The sequence below is a fragment of the Emydura macquarii genome, unplaced genomic scaffold (assembly GCF_026122565.2).
Source record: "Emydura macquarii macquarii isolate MOO-44397 ecotype Brisbane River unplaced genomic scaffold, CSIRO-AGI_Emac_v2 contig_3487, whole genome shotgun sequence".
Taxonomy (NCBI): domain Eukaryota; kingdom Metazoa; phylum Chordata; order Testudines; family Chelidae; genus Emydura; species Emydura macquarii.
In genome coordinates, this window is record NW_027133624.1 from 926,674 (window position 1) to 941,467 (window position 14,794).

Consider the following 14,794-nt stretch of genomic DNA (forward strand, 5'->3'; position numbering starts at 1 on the left):
GCTTTGAGCAGGGGGTTGGACTAGATGACCTCCTGAGGTCCCTTCCAACTCTAATATTCTATTATTCTAGTTCCCTGAAAACATCCTCTCAACTTGCAGGAGAAGTCAAAACTGTTGACTATGCATTGTGTGTAAAAGTACTTCTTGGTCTTTGTTTTAAACTTGAAACCTTGGAGAAAGAAAGATAGAATCACCAGGATAATGAACTTGAAGTATCTTTCACATAAAGCCAGATATCCTCCCAGGTTTCTGTTGTGATAAAAAGGCTAAGTTCTTTTTCCTATTTTTTGTTGAGACTGTGACTAAGGGGGTAATCGAAAACATTAAGGCACCTGTAAGTAATACCTACAAACTGACTTTCCCCCCACATTTCTTAACATTGTCTTTTACAGGTGAGAGAGTTTAAACGGACCAATTGTCCCCTGTGCGAGCATGAAACAAGGAAGGGTGAGCCAGTGGTAGCTGATATTTATTATCCTTTTAATCAAAGGAGGCCAGTCTATCATCTTGTAGCATAGCTTAGATTTTTGTTGATCCTTTTTCTATTTGTCATTAGGTTACCTCCCACATTCAGTAAGGGGCCCACACTTTTCCTGACCTTCTTCTTGTTGCTAACATAGCAGTAGAAAATCTTTTTTTTACCCTTCACATCCCTTGCTACCTGCAACTCGAATTGTGCATTAGCCTTCCTGATTTCACCCTTGCATGTTCGAGCAGTATTTCTATAAACCTCCCTAATCATCTGGCCAAGCTTCCATGTCTTGTAAGCTATCTTTTTGTGTTTAAGCTTACTGAAGACTTCTTTGTTAAACCAAGCTGGTCACCTGCTATATTTGCTATTCATTCTGCACATTGGGATGACTTGTTCCTGTGATCTCAGTAAGGTTTCTTTAAAATACAGCCAGCTGTCCTGGACTTCTTTCCCCCCCATATTAGCCTCCCAGGGAATCCTGCTCTTCAGTTCCCTAAGGGAGTCAAAGTCTGCTTTTCTGAAGTCCAGGGTCTGTATTTTATAAACATTTACCTAATTATTTTATTACTTATTATTATATATGCTAATTACGTACATTACATTTTTACTTTTAAAAATATTCTATTTTTACTATAGTAGTTAAAATAATTAAAACAACATTGAATAGAAAAAAAAATATAAAAACATACCCCTTAGCAACAAAACAATATACCCCCAAACATTAAAAAATAACATACTGTTTCCACTACCATTATTTATGTGCAACTGTGCGCATACATGTTGTATATTTTGTTTTATATACCGTAATAAACAAAAATGAAAACATCTGCAAAATTACTTAACAGTCATTTATTTTTGCCAATTAAAAAATATCATGCTACAAAAATCAAAATAACCAAACAAACCAACTAAAACTATATTAAGACTATTAAACAATAATCAAGCAACTCAGATTATACTATGGCTCCAACATCTAGAATGGCATTAATGGGAAGAATGACTCATTTATTTATCTATTTAGTCACTTTAATAATTGATGCGCTGCATGACCTCTATGAGGGTTTCTTTGTTTTTTCCAGATTTTACAAATTATGAACATTGAATTTTGTTAATTATGTCGTAATTCCATGTTGTGCATTTATTTATGTGTTTGTTATCTGTTTGTATGTATATAAAAAGAATAAAAATAATGTTTAAAAGTATGCTTTATTTCCAGTCTGATTTTGTACCTTCAACTTCCCGCCATTGGATCCTGTTACAACTTTCTCTTATCAAATATTTGTTCTCCGGGTAGGTTCTAGTAGAGCGAACAAGGACTTTTTCAATCCGCACCTGAAAAACCTCTAAGGATGGAGATTCCACCACCTCCCTACATAACCCATTCCATTGCTTCACCTTCCTCCTAGTCAAAAAGGTTTTCCTAATATCCAACCTAGACCTCACTCACTGCAACTTGAGACCATTGCTCCTTGTTCTGTCATCTGCCACCACTGAGAACAGCCTAGCTCCATCACCCCTGGAATCCCCTTTCAGGTAGTTAAAGACTACTGTCAAACCCCCCTCATTCTTCTTTTATGCAGATTAAACAAGCCTAGTTCCCTCAGCCTCTCCTCATAACTCATGTGCTCCAGCCCCCTAATCATTTTTGTTGCCCTCTGCTGGACTTCTTCCAATTAGTCCATATCCTTTCGGCGGTGCGAGACCCAAAACTGGACACAATATTCCAGATGAGGCCTCACGAGTGCTGAATAGAGGGGAATAATCTCTACCTTTGATCTACTGGCAATGCTCCTACTAAAGCAGCCCAATATGCCGTTAACCTTCTAGGCAATAAGACCGCACTGTTGACTCATATCCAGCTTGTTGCCCACTGTAACCCCCAGGTCCTTTTCTGCAGAACTGCTGCCTAGCCCGTCTGTCCCCAGTCTATAGCTGTGCATGGGATTCTTCTGTCCTAAGTGCAGGACTCTGCACTTGTCCTTGCTGAACCTCATCAGATTTTTTTTGGCCCAATCCTCTAATTTCTCTAGGTCACTCTGTATCCTATCCTTACCCTCCAGTGTATCTACCACTCCCCACAGCTTAGTGTCATCTGCAAATTTGCTGAAGGTCCATCCTTGAGATCATTAATGAAGATGCTGAATAAAATTGGCCACAGCACTGACTCCAGGGGACTCCGCTTGTAACTGGCTGTCAACTAGACATTGAACCGTTGATCACTACCCATTGATCCCAATGATCTAGACAGCTTTCTATCAATTAATCTAACCCATACTTCTTTAAATTGCTGATAAGAATGTTGTCGGAGACTGTATCAATTGCTTTGCTAAAGTCAAGGTATATTATTTCCACTGCTTTCCGCAAATCCACGGAGTTTTCCGTAAATCCTCATCATTGAAGGCAACCAGGTTGCTCAGGCATGACTGGTCCTTGGTAAATCCATACTGACCATTCCTGATCCCCTTCCTCTCTTCCAAGTGCCTCAAAATGGATTTCTTGAAGACCTGCTGCATGATTTTTCCGTGGACTCAGTTGAGGCTGAGACGTCTGTAATTCCTGGGTTCCTCCGTCTTCCGTTTTTTGAAGCTGGGCACTCTATTTGCCTTTTTCCAATTGTCTGGGACCTATCCCAATCCCCACAAGTTTTCAAAGATAATGGCCAATGGCTCTGCAATCACATCAGCCAACTTCCTTGGCACCCTCAGATACATTGCATCTGACCCCATAAACTTGTGTATGTCCAGCCTTTCTAAATAGTCCTGAACCTGGAAATCTTTTTCAATGTGTCCACGAAGTGATCCTCCTGAATCAGACTTGCTACCTGCCTCTGATACCCCAAAACTTATAGAGACTTGTGAATCAAAAGTATTACATAGCTGATCAAATGTAAACGATTGTCAAGCAAAGGCAAAGGCTACAAGGAATGTCAAAGCAGGATGCAGTTATGTGCTTTCGAGTAGTTAGTCTGGCAGGTATGCTGACGGCCTGCTTTTCACCCCCGCACGTGAAGAAAAAGGCACAGAAAGTCAGGGTCACCTCTCCTCCTCTCTTCCAGCTTTGCCCTAGCTGAACTAGGTCACACAAAAGATAAATCTACTAAATGACTATTCCTAGAAATAAGCAAAAAAGCAATAAGCAAAATAATGGATAGTTCATCTCAGTAGCTGGCAGTGGCTTAGGCACCTGGTGATTTGCTAAAATGCCCCCCTTCAGTAGCCACTTCTTCCCGCCATAGGTTGCCGGATGCTGTAAGGAGAGGGACCTGTGTGGAGTGGAGATGGCTGAGGCAACTGAGGCTGGTTGAATACCGTGCCCTGAGAACTAGCCCTCTCAGGACATGCCCTCGTTGCACTCAGTTTTGGGGACACATTGTAACAGCTCCCCTCCCTTTGAACTGCTCTGTGCCGTTGGTGGCAGCAAGGCAGCTTCTGCCTGCAGTGTCACGTGTGGGGGTCCCTCATCAGTGACTGTTTGACAGGCCTGGCCTCAGGAAAGGCCTCAGTTCTACATGTGCCCTGGCAAACCTCCACAGTCCCAGTGTCCCAGGTTTGCGAGTCGACCCTTTGTTTGCCCAACCTCCCTGCCTCTGGGGGCCCCGGTGAGCCTGGTGCGGTTGCTTTGCTGCTGCTGATCCCCGCTGGGCTTAGCCCATGTAAGAGCTATGAAGCTATTCCTGGGGAAGTGTCCAGAGGTCACTGCTGGTGCCTGTCTGTTTGCATCCGACCTGTGGGAGAGCAAGGGAGGTGGCTGGTTTGTGGAGGGATATAGATTTATAGACTTTAAGGTTAGGAGGGTCCGTCATGATCATCTATGTTAGGGATCCCCTGCCCCATCTCTCTCAGACACATTCGTGGACAGAAAGCAGCAGGCCAGAGACCAAAATGCAGGCAATGCGATCTTTATTGGGGCTAAACAAGCAAGCATAAAACCATAACCCTTCACACCAGTTGGATTTCTTTTCCCATAACCATAGCTCTATATCCCAATAGAGTTTTCTTCCCCCTTCACCATAGCTCTATAAGCCCATAGAGCTCCCTCTCCCTCTCTTCTTCTTGGTAGGCATAATTATCCCTGTTGTGTCTGCCCCTAACACCACGCCTTACAATTTATGGTTATAGTCCGTTTTGGAGCATCTTGAGTCTGGCGGCTTTGGTACCACCTCTTTTGTACCCCATGGGAGGGGCAGGGAGCAAGGTTATATTTTGGCCATGGTCCCTTTATGACCCTTCAGTGTTTCTTTCCCACACCTTCCTGTACCCCTCTTGCTCCTCCCAACCGGTGGCTCGACCTTTCTCTGGCATCTGTTTTGAAGAGGAGTCAGAATTATCTTTCATTAGTGCATTCATATATCAAACCCCCACTACACCTCAACACATTTTAACTACATCCCTTATCTCTTCTCACAGTAATAAAAAAAACCCATGTGGTTGTGGGTAGGCAGGGGGAACACACTATGTCTTTGTTCTTTGCTTACATGTGTATCTAAAGACCTTAGCTTTCAGGCAGGCAAACAGGCCCCCAAGTAGGCCCAGAATACCATCTCAGGCAGATACACAGGCCTAAATACTTATACAAACCTAAATTATATACTACTAATCCTAAAAACCTAGTTTGACCTCTTGCACATTTCAGGCCAGAGAGCCTCACTCACCCACTCCTGTAATAGACCCCCACCTCTGGCTGAGTTATTGACATCTTCAAATCATTGTTTAAAGACTTCAAGTCACAGAGAATCCATCATTTATTCTAGTTTAACCTTGCATGTGACCCATGCCCTATGCTGCAGAGGAAGGTGAAAACCCCCCAGGATTTCTGCCAATCTGACCTGGGAAAAATTTCTTCCTGACCTCAAATCTGGAGATCAGTTAGACTCAGAGTATGTGGGCAAGACCCACCAACCAGACACCTGAGAAAGAATTTTCTGTAGTAACTCAGAGCCCTCCCCATCTAGTGTCCGATCACTGGCCATTTGAGATATTTGCACAATTTCAGGGATGGCAGATTACCCAAGCTTACGTCCCCACATGTGGTGCACCAGGAATTAGTATTTTCATTGCCCACACATTTATTTTGATACAAATTACTTTTTAATGAACACTACCAAAAAATGGTTAAAATTGTCTCCACTGTACCGGGTGCTCGGTTAAGATCTCCATGATGGGAAGATGCTGATGGCCACCTCCCTCCCTGCTCCTTCCATTGAAATGGACAATGTTAGAAATAACCAAACAGGTTGTCCCTGGGCCGGATTGGGGAGACAGAGCCCTTTATTACCTACTTGTTCCACCTCGACAGCGCGAGTGACCAATGAGGGGGTTACTTTACAATTCTTTTATCCATAGCAGTATGTAAATGTATACATTTCCAGCAACTCCCCATAGACCATTATTTGGTTACGTTGACACCTATAAAAGGAATATTAACAACTACATGATGAATACAATTATACCCGCCCCTGTTTGTTGTTTACAGGATTACCACACAGAGGGCAGGCACATCACCTTAAAACCTATACATTTTACACTAACATTCTTTGAAGCAAAGGCATGCCGGGGGAAGAAGGAAGATAATGCTTTCTTCCCACCAAGGCCTTGTGCAGGAGTGGTGATAGACTCATCCCCTGTGCAGATGGCCAGGAAGGGAGGAGAAGAAGAGAGATAACAGACTCTACCTAAAATTCACATCAATTAACAGAAACAAGGTTTGCCTGTGACTTGACCCTGTTCCCTGTAGTTTAGGCCTGACCACTTATCCAGCTTTAACTCTTTACTCTCTTACAGACAACACTAACCTGAGTGCCGCCTGGATTCTTCTGTGTCCTTAGGGGCATAAAAAATGATCTGCAGCAACAAACATGATGATGTCACCCCCTTGTGTTTTATTTGTATTTGACTGTCTGAATTTGATGACAAGACTTTATTATCTTGCATTTACTTGGCTAGTTAGTGGATTTTGTGCCTTACAAAATTGCTGCTCTGTTCATGTCAGATGCTGTGCACCCACCTCCCAGGGGGTGAATATTTAGCTGACACCGTGACGAAAAATACCATCATTCGGTGTGTCTCAGTGCTGAAAATGGAGAGTGACAGAGCTTTCCTCAGCCAAAATTTTCTGTGTGTTGTGTTACATGGACACAGCATAAGAGCATAACACTATCAGTAACTCTCTGAGATCAACTTGTTTTTTTTCACATTCATGTTGAGATTTTCAGTGGGAGTTTTCAACTTCATTTTAATGGGGGCTGAGCAGTTAAATCACCAGGCGACTTTGAAAACCTCAGGTTAAGTTATTATCTCGGAGGCTCAGTTTAAACCTCAGGTTAAATATTATCTTGGAGGCTCAGTTTTGTGAAAGCCACATTTACTGACTGCTTTGCTCAAGGCTTCCTTGACCTCCCTGTTTCTCAGGCTGTAGATGAGGGGGTTTACCAGGGGAGTCAGGACCGTGTAGCAAAGCGAGAGCACTTTCTTTATGACACTTCGTGTATCATGTTTTGGAAGCATATACACAATCATTATGGTGCCATAGAAAACTGTCACCACGATAAGGTGAGAGGAGCAGGTGGAAAAGGCTTTTTGCCTCCCAGTGGTGGAAGGGATTCTCAGGATGGTGGCGATGACACACATGTAGGATGTCAGGGTTAGTAGAAATGGAGGCAGGGTGAATACACAGGCCAGTATGAAATCCACCAATATGACCAGGTGTATGTCACTGCAGGAGACTTCCATCAGTGGGATGGATTCACAATAGAAATGGTCAATTTCATTAGGGCCACAGAATATTAACTGTGATAGGAATGAGTCAAAGATGGCAGGAGCCAAACAACCATTTAACCATGATCCAGCAGCCACTTGGAGGCAAAACCTGGTATTCATAAGAGTGGGATAGTGCAGGGGTTTACATATTGCTAAATACCGATCGTAAGACATCACCGCTAGAAGGTAACATTCTGTGCATGCCAGAAAACCAAAGAAGTACAGTTGTGTGAAGCAGCCACTGAATGAGATGCTTCTGTCCCCAGTCAGGAAACTGGCCAGCATCCTAGGCAGGATGGTGGAGGTGTAGCAGATCTCCAAGAAGGACAAGTTCCCCAGGAAGAAGTACATGGGGGTGTGAAGGTGCCGATCAGTCACAACGAGCATCACGATGAGGGTGTTTCCAGCTACGGTTGTGATGTAGATCACTAGGAACATCAGGAAGAGCAGAATTTGCTGGTCAGGGAGATCCCTGAATCCCAGGAGAATGAATTTTGTGACAGCCGTTTGGTTTCTCCAGGCTGTGTCTGCCATGGGTTAAGTCTAGGAACAATAAAATAAACTGTGCAATTGATTTAGAAGAACATAGCCTTAAGGTCATCAAATTTCATGAATTAATTCTTTAAATATTCAGTAACTCCCCTTCTCCTGACTATCGGCTGAAATTTTAAGATTAAATGTACATTTCAGAGCAAAATGCCAGGAGTCTCAGTCCAAGGACAGAACACTGGTATCCATGTAGACCACTCCTTCCCCATCACAGCAATAACTACTATAACAGCCCATTTCTCTGGTAGCTAAGTACTGATATGACAGATCAGAGCATTTCTTTATCTACCCTCCGGTAACACACAGGAGCTTAACAATGATGCTTGAATGCTGTATTTCACTTCTGGCAATGGCCAGAATCATGTCCCTCTCAGGAGTCAAACTGAATAAATACATAAACTAAAATCTTGCACTGAGATTTCCAGTGCAGTCTGGTGTCCTTAGGCACCAATCTTCTGTTAGAATTAATGGAAATTAATTTAACCATATATCCTGGTACATTCAGTATTTCAGTGTCCTGTAGGAAAACGAATAATTTTCACCCCCTCACGAGAGATCAGATTATGCCATAAATTATGAAGTGGAGTCAATTCTTCCTTAGTTCATGGGCTGGTGATGGAGACTCGCTGAGGGGACTGGCAACCTCTCTTCTGTTTCCCGATGTTCCCTTTGTAGCAGTAATAAAATACAGCTCTTTGGAGGGTGAATGTTAGGAAGGGGCGAAACCAGGCTGATGTGCAGCCGTAACCAAGGAGTGTCCCTCCCCACTCCATAACAATTGTGGGGTGATAATACAGGAACAAGAGAGGCACTGGGGGATGTGGGGGTGAGGAAGATGCTGTCCATGAACTCAGAGTCCAGAAACAATCCAGTCTCTGTGATCTGGGCTAGTAAGACTCTATTGCCACTTGCTACCCCTCTGAGTCATATCCTCAGCTGGTGTAAACCAAGGAAGCTCCATTTGTGTCAGAGGGCCAGATCCTCAACTGCAGACCTGTCACGGGTCCTGGATCTCAAGCTCCATCTCTATTAAATGGTGCTATGGACCCCAGCTGACACTACTGTGGGAAGGTGAGGCTAAAACTGTTGATATTCACCTGAAGAAGAGCTCGGTGTAGCTCGAAAGCTTCTCTCCTTCACCCACAGAATTTGGCCCGGTAAGAGATATTACTTCACTTGCTGCGTCCCTCTAATCCTCACAAAGCACATTCACGCCCCTGTCTGGAAGTGGGATAGAAACGCTGTCAGGAAGTTGGTACTCACCTGTGACCATAGGACAGACACAACTTGAAGCAATGAGCTCTTATTTCTGCAGAACCCGGATTTTCTCAGTGAAGAGACCTGTGGTTACTTGGATGGGGAAGCAGCTGCTCCGATCTGTCTTAGACTGTGCTCTTCCCCCTCTATTTACACAGTGCAGAGTTCGCCTCCTATTTGTATCCTTCTCCGTGGAAGGCTGCATCTCCCTTGATTCACCCATGAAGGGGCTGAGGCTGGGGAGTTAGCACTGTGTTTTCTGTGCACACAGTACAAACAACGGTCCTGATGCAACCAACCTCCCACACCCAGAGGAACCGCTGTATGAGATCATTGCTCTGCAAGGCTGAAATCTAATGCATTGACCATGGAGTGCATGGCCATGCAGAGACTGATTCTACTCAGTAATCTTTACTCATGTCAATTGTTCCATTGTCTTCAGTGAAACAACTACATGAGTAACAATGGCTAAGATAAATCAGGCCTGCCAGACTGGGTGCTGAAGTCATGCAGTTTAACAAACACACAGGAAACTGAACGTAAAGCAAATATAATCCATAGCTGGCAAATGAAAGATTTGGCTGAAAGGAAATCACTCTCGCACTTCCAACCCCAATGAAAATATTTCTCCCGAGGAAATTTGTTAATTACAGATGTTTAACGATCCTCTCGCCCTTCTGCTGAGCAGTAGCAGAACTGGGCGTCTTGCAGGTTGGTTTCCCACTGGAGGAGAATTGAGTGATGTGGAGTCTGGGTAATTTCTTAGTGTAACTTGTTTGTTTTTACACTATAAACAAAGGTCCTGGACCAGAGGTAGCCACAAAGGACATGCCAGGAATCCTTCTTTAGAGATCTCAGCCCTTACACCAGGAGCAGGACCTTCTCCCCACACAATACTTTCAGCCCAGTACACCAAGAGTGAAAGCTAGATCATCACCAGTGAATGGGAGGTGGGCATGGCAGGGTACTTCTCCATATAACCTCTCTGACAAGAGTTGGTCTCTAATGCTGTTGCATCGTGAACTAAGTGGTTACATATTTTTGGTCTATATCCTAATAACTATTGCAATAGCTTCTCTGTAGTTCCAGTGTCAATTCTGGGACGTTCCCTATAGGTTGCCTGGCCATGTTGTGTGTTGGATTCTCATTTCTGAGAGATTCCTGCCTCTCCTGAAGTCACAGGAAAGAAATCATTTGAAATGGGAAAGGAAATGCCCAGCATTCTCAGTCCTGAGGCTAATGGGGTTATACACAGTGTTTTTGGAAAACTCGGTTTTAAAGTACTTTTCTTAAGTTTTCCGATCTCTTTGATTTGCCCAACGTTCATCTCAAGCATCCCTGAGGACTTCTCAAATCTGTCCCTGAAAAAGTGCCTGAGAGACTGTAGGGACGGCAGTTAGAAAGGGTTTTCTCTGAGCTCCTCTCTGGGTCCAGAATGGAACCTGCACATTTGGAGGTTGCCTCACTAGTCTCCCCTAACCCTGGTCTTATTGACTCAAGAGATATGGAGTGGGAGAAAGTATTCAAACTTGTGTCCTAAACGGAAATACCAGAGATGCTGAAAAGCAGCATTAAGTACAGAGTCACTGCAGAAGAGCTGTTCTAAGGTAACTCACCTGTAAAATCATGACTTCTCTCTGGGACCAACTTCTAGCGTTCCTTATGGATTTGCCACAAACAGTTTTAGCTGAAATTTTATATGCCTGCTCTCAGCCGTGATACTGTTGTGATTATTAAAGTTGTGCTTTGGATTCCTTTTGATGGTGCAAAGAATGGTTGTGACGCTGGCTGGATTTTTTTTTGGGGGGGGCACTTATATTATTTAACATCAATATGTCAAAATCATAATAATTCATATAAACTATGCCGTGTCAGGTGCTGTTAAAAAGGCTATAATGTGCTAAGTAAGGTAATAATATTTATGTTCATGTGTTATATGTGTAATGGAAGTTATGGATATGTTTGATATAACTGTATTTCAAATTGTGCTGTGTCTGCGCGACACCCCAGATAGGATGGCTGCAACACTAGCCTGCTTAATGGCCCAATAAGAAATTCACATGTACAAGGGGCCCAGGCGGAGAAGCCAGGGATATACCTGATGAGTCACCAGGACTTATTCATGTGACCCTGGACTCCATCTTATTCCTGTAAATTTCCACAAGCAGCATGGCAAAGGACAAAGGACATAAAAGGCAGCCGCACCACATCCATTTTGTCTTCAGTCTTCAGCCTACCTCTGGATCAACTCCTCTACAACTGAACTGAAGCTGTGAAACAAAGGACTGAGACCCATCCAGGTACTGGATGTACACCAGAGGGATTATACAAGCCTGCTAGCTCCACAATTCCATTTGAAACCTGATGTATATGGACTTTCATATCAATTGTATGTGTCTGATTGCTTTAATCCTTTAACATTCCTCTTATAGTTTGTTTCTTTCTTTTTATAATAAACCTTTAGTTTCATTTACTAAAGGATTGGCTGGCAGAGTGGTATTTTGGGTAAGATCTCAACTTATATTGATCTGGTGCTGTGGCTGACCCTTAGGGGTCAGGAGAAACCTTTCAGGTAAAGAGCATAGAGTTTTAAATATATGATCTCTTTACTGGACCTAAATGCAGTAAAGGGGCTGTGTATATTTTTGTTTTGGCTTCTTGATAACCAGTGTGGGGAATCAGAAGCACTGTTTTTGGCTGGTTGGGAAGTCTGACTTCAGTGTCACTCACCAGTGCTCAGAGAATCTGCTCTCCTTTTGCAGCCTGCCCTGAACTTGGCATTTTCAGGTGGCTACCCTAGGCATGGACGGGTCACAATGGTGACAGACTGTCTACCGCTAGTGTGCAAATTAAAGAGAAACTAACTGTGAAAAATTATGTTTGAGTAAAGAAGGAATTATATTTTGGGGGGTTTTTTTATTATTATTTGAAATGTGAGAATGTTGTTAATAAAAGAACTAAAAATTGTTGCTTTGAAGACTTCCTTTTTTCTTCTGAATTATCTCTCTTTTTTTCCAGATTCCTCCAGCAGCGAAGGAATGAACCAGAAAGCCGATGTTACCAGCTGTGCTTAAATCTATCTGATTTTCAACCCAATAGATTCTTTTCTGTTAACCAGACATTTGACACTTGGACTGTAGGATTTGATTTAATTCCTCTCTCCTACTACTGGGACATCATACCCAAATAAATCCATCCCCTCACTACCTCTAGCCCTCCTTCAGCCCCTCATGATCCAACCCCTGCAGCACCAGCTCCCTGACCCTTTCCTTTCCTTCGCCGCTCTGCCCCCAGCCCTCCTGACCCACAGTGTATCAGTAGATCAGAACTTCATTTGCACGCGCCATGCAGTTGGAAGTCACTCTGCCTTAATGTTGCCAAGGTCACCACTGGGGTGCTGTGTTCGAGTGCAAGTCTGATGAAGCCGGGGTATGTATTGCACTTCAGTTGGAGATAGAAGCAAAAACCTAATGGTCCACAGCATTGCAGGCACTGTGAATGTAGCAAGCGGTGTTGGGGGGCTTTTCTCTGAACTTCTGATTTCTGTGCTTTTAAGGTATGAATTGGCAGGGGTGTGTCCTGATGCAACTTGCCCAAAATTTGTTTTTTCCATTCCCTTCTATTCTATTCATCTGCCTCTATCCCAGACTTGTCACCATGGTATAGGAGTAGGGTTGGAAACATTCAAATGTGATTTTTTAAATAATATCAGTGGGTAATACCAATATTTGTTTTTAAGCATTTTATTTTTAATTTTTATTGATTTTAAATTCTCACCCTTCCCTAAAATTATGGGGTTTGTGTGTCAGAGTAAGGGTGTCAAACTATTATCTAATGACAGAAACTGCAATTCGTGAAATGAAAGCTTTGTAATCCGTAAAACACAAATTACCAGCATCACATGTCAAAATACACAAAGCCAATATCCTGAAATCAAACTCTAACAAGTTCTCAAGCAGCATTTTTCTTACTTTGTCCATCTGTAAATTTTGCTTGTTAATAATGGAAAATTTTGTTGTTGGTTTGTGTGTACAGTGAAATCAATGTTTATAGACACTTGCCGAAAAAAATGTAATCCTGCCAAGCCTAAATATGAGCAACTTCTAGCAATGCATTGAGCAATGTGACTAGTAAGTATATGATTATTTGTTTCATATGTTCTTATATTCTTTCTTTTTCTCCATCTCCTCAGGGAGAATATTTCATGTGGATATTTTTCTAGATATTTATGTATCTAGTTCAATTTAATCTAAAAAGCCCCCAGTTAGGTAAAAAATTTTGAACTCTGGAAAGTAATATATTTCAGGACCAAGTAGAAGACATAGAACACTTTGACTTCCCCCACTGCAACCTGAGACCATTGCTCCTTATTCTGTCATCTGCCACCACTGAGAACAGCATAGCTCCATCCTCCCTGGAACCCTCTTTCAGGTATTTAAAGGCTGCTATCAAATCCCCTCTCAATCTTTTCTGCTGCAGACAAAATAAGCCCAGTTCCCTCAGCCTCTCCTAATAAGTCATGTGCTCCAGCACTGTAATCATTTTTGTTGCCCTCCACTGAACTCTCTCCACTATGCCCACATCCTTCCTGTACTGGGGGACCCAAAACTGGACACAGTACTCCAGATGTGTCCTCACCAGTGCTGAATAGAGGGAAATAATCACTTCTCTCGATCTGCAAGAAATGCTCCTACTAATGCAGATCAATATGCTATTAGCCTTCTTGGCAACAAGGACACACTGTTGACTCATCGCCAGCTTCTTTTCAACTGTAACCCCCAGGTCCTTTTCTGCAGAACTTCTGCTTAGTCAGTTGGTCCCCAGTCGGTAACAGTGCGTGGGATTCTTCCATCCTAAGTGCAGAATTCTGCGCTTGTTCTTGTTGAACCTCATCAGATTTATCTTGGCCCAATCCTTTAACTTGTTTAGATCACTCTGTATCCTATCCCTGCCCCACTGCCATCTACCACTCCCTCCAGCTTAGTGTCATTTGCAAACTTGCTGAGGGTGCAATCAACCCCATTCTCCACAGCATTAAAAAGATGCTGAACAAAACTGGCTCCTGGGGCTGACCCCTGGGGCACTCCACTTGTGACCAGCTGACAACTAGACTCAAGTCACTGATCTCTACCCACAGCCCAATGATCTAGCCAGCTTCCTATCCATTTTAGTCCACAAATATTATGCATTTTTTCTCCACGTAACTACTTATAGATTGTCATCAAGTCACCCTTTAGCATACTCTTTGTAAGCTAATAGATTGAGCTCTTTGTGTCTATCATTAGAAGGCAGGTTTTCTAATCCTTTCATCATTTCTGTGGATCATCTCTGAACCCTCTCCAATTTATTAACCTCCTTCTTGAATTGTGGGCCCTAGAACTGGACGCACCATTCCAGCAGCGGTTGCATCAGTGCCAAACAGTTTGACAGCAGGAGACTATCATGCTTTGACCCTAAAATTGGGGCAGTCATGAGGTCAAGAACTGAGGAGATGCACTGAGACCCGACAAGGAGTCAAAGGTGCAGGTAGCCTTGTTACCATAACAGTTGGGATTTAGACATTCACATAAAAGGGATCCAGATTTGGCTAATAGTCTCTCATCCACACAAGGATCTGAATGTGTCTAATGGAGTCCTGAATTGCAGAAGTTGGTTAAAGTACAAAAATACACATGTAATAGAAGGTAACTTTCTCCTCTGAGCCTCTGCTTCTGGGCTGAGATGTACTCTGGAGAGAGAGCTCCCAAAAGCCCTTGGGGAG

At 43.1% G+C, this 14,794-nt stretch overlaps 1 pseudogene; it reads right to left on the reverse strand.

Moving 5' to 3' along the window:
• Positions 1–6,748: 6,748 nt before the first annotated feature.
• Positions 6,749–7,814, reverse strand: LOC137144823 (olfactory receptor 6B1-like; annotated as a pseudogene).
• Between the last annotated feature and the right edge of the window lie 6,980 nt (positions 7,815–14,794).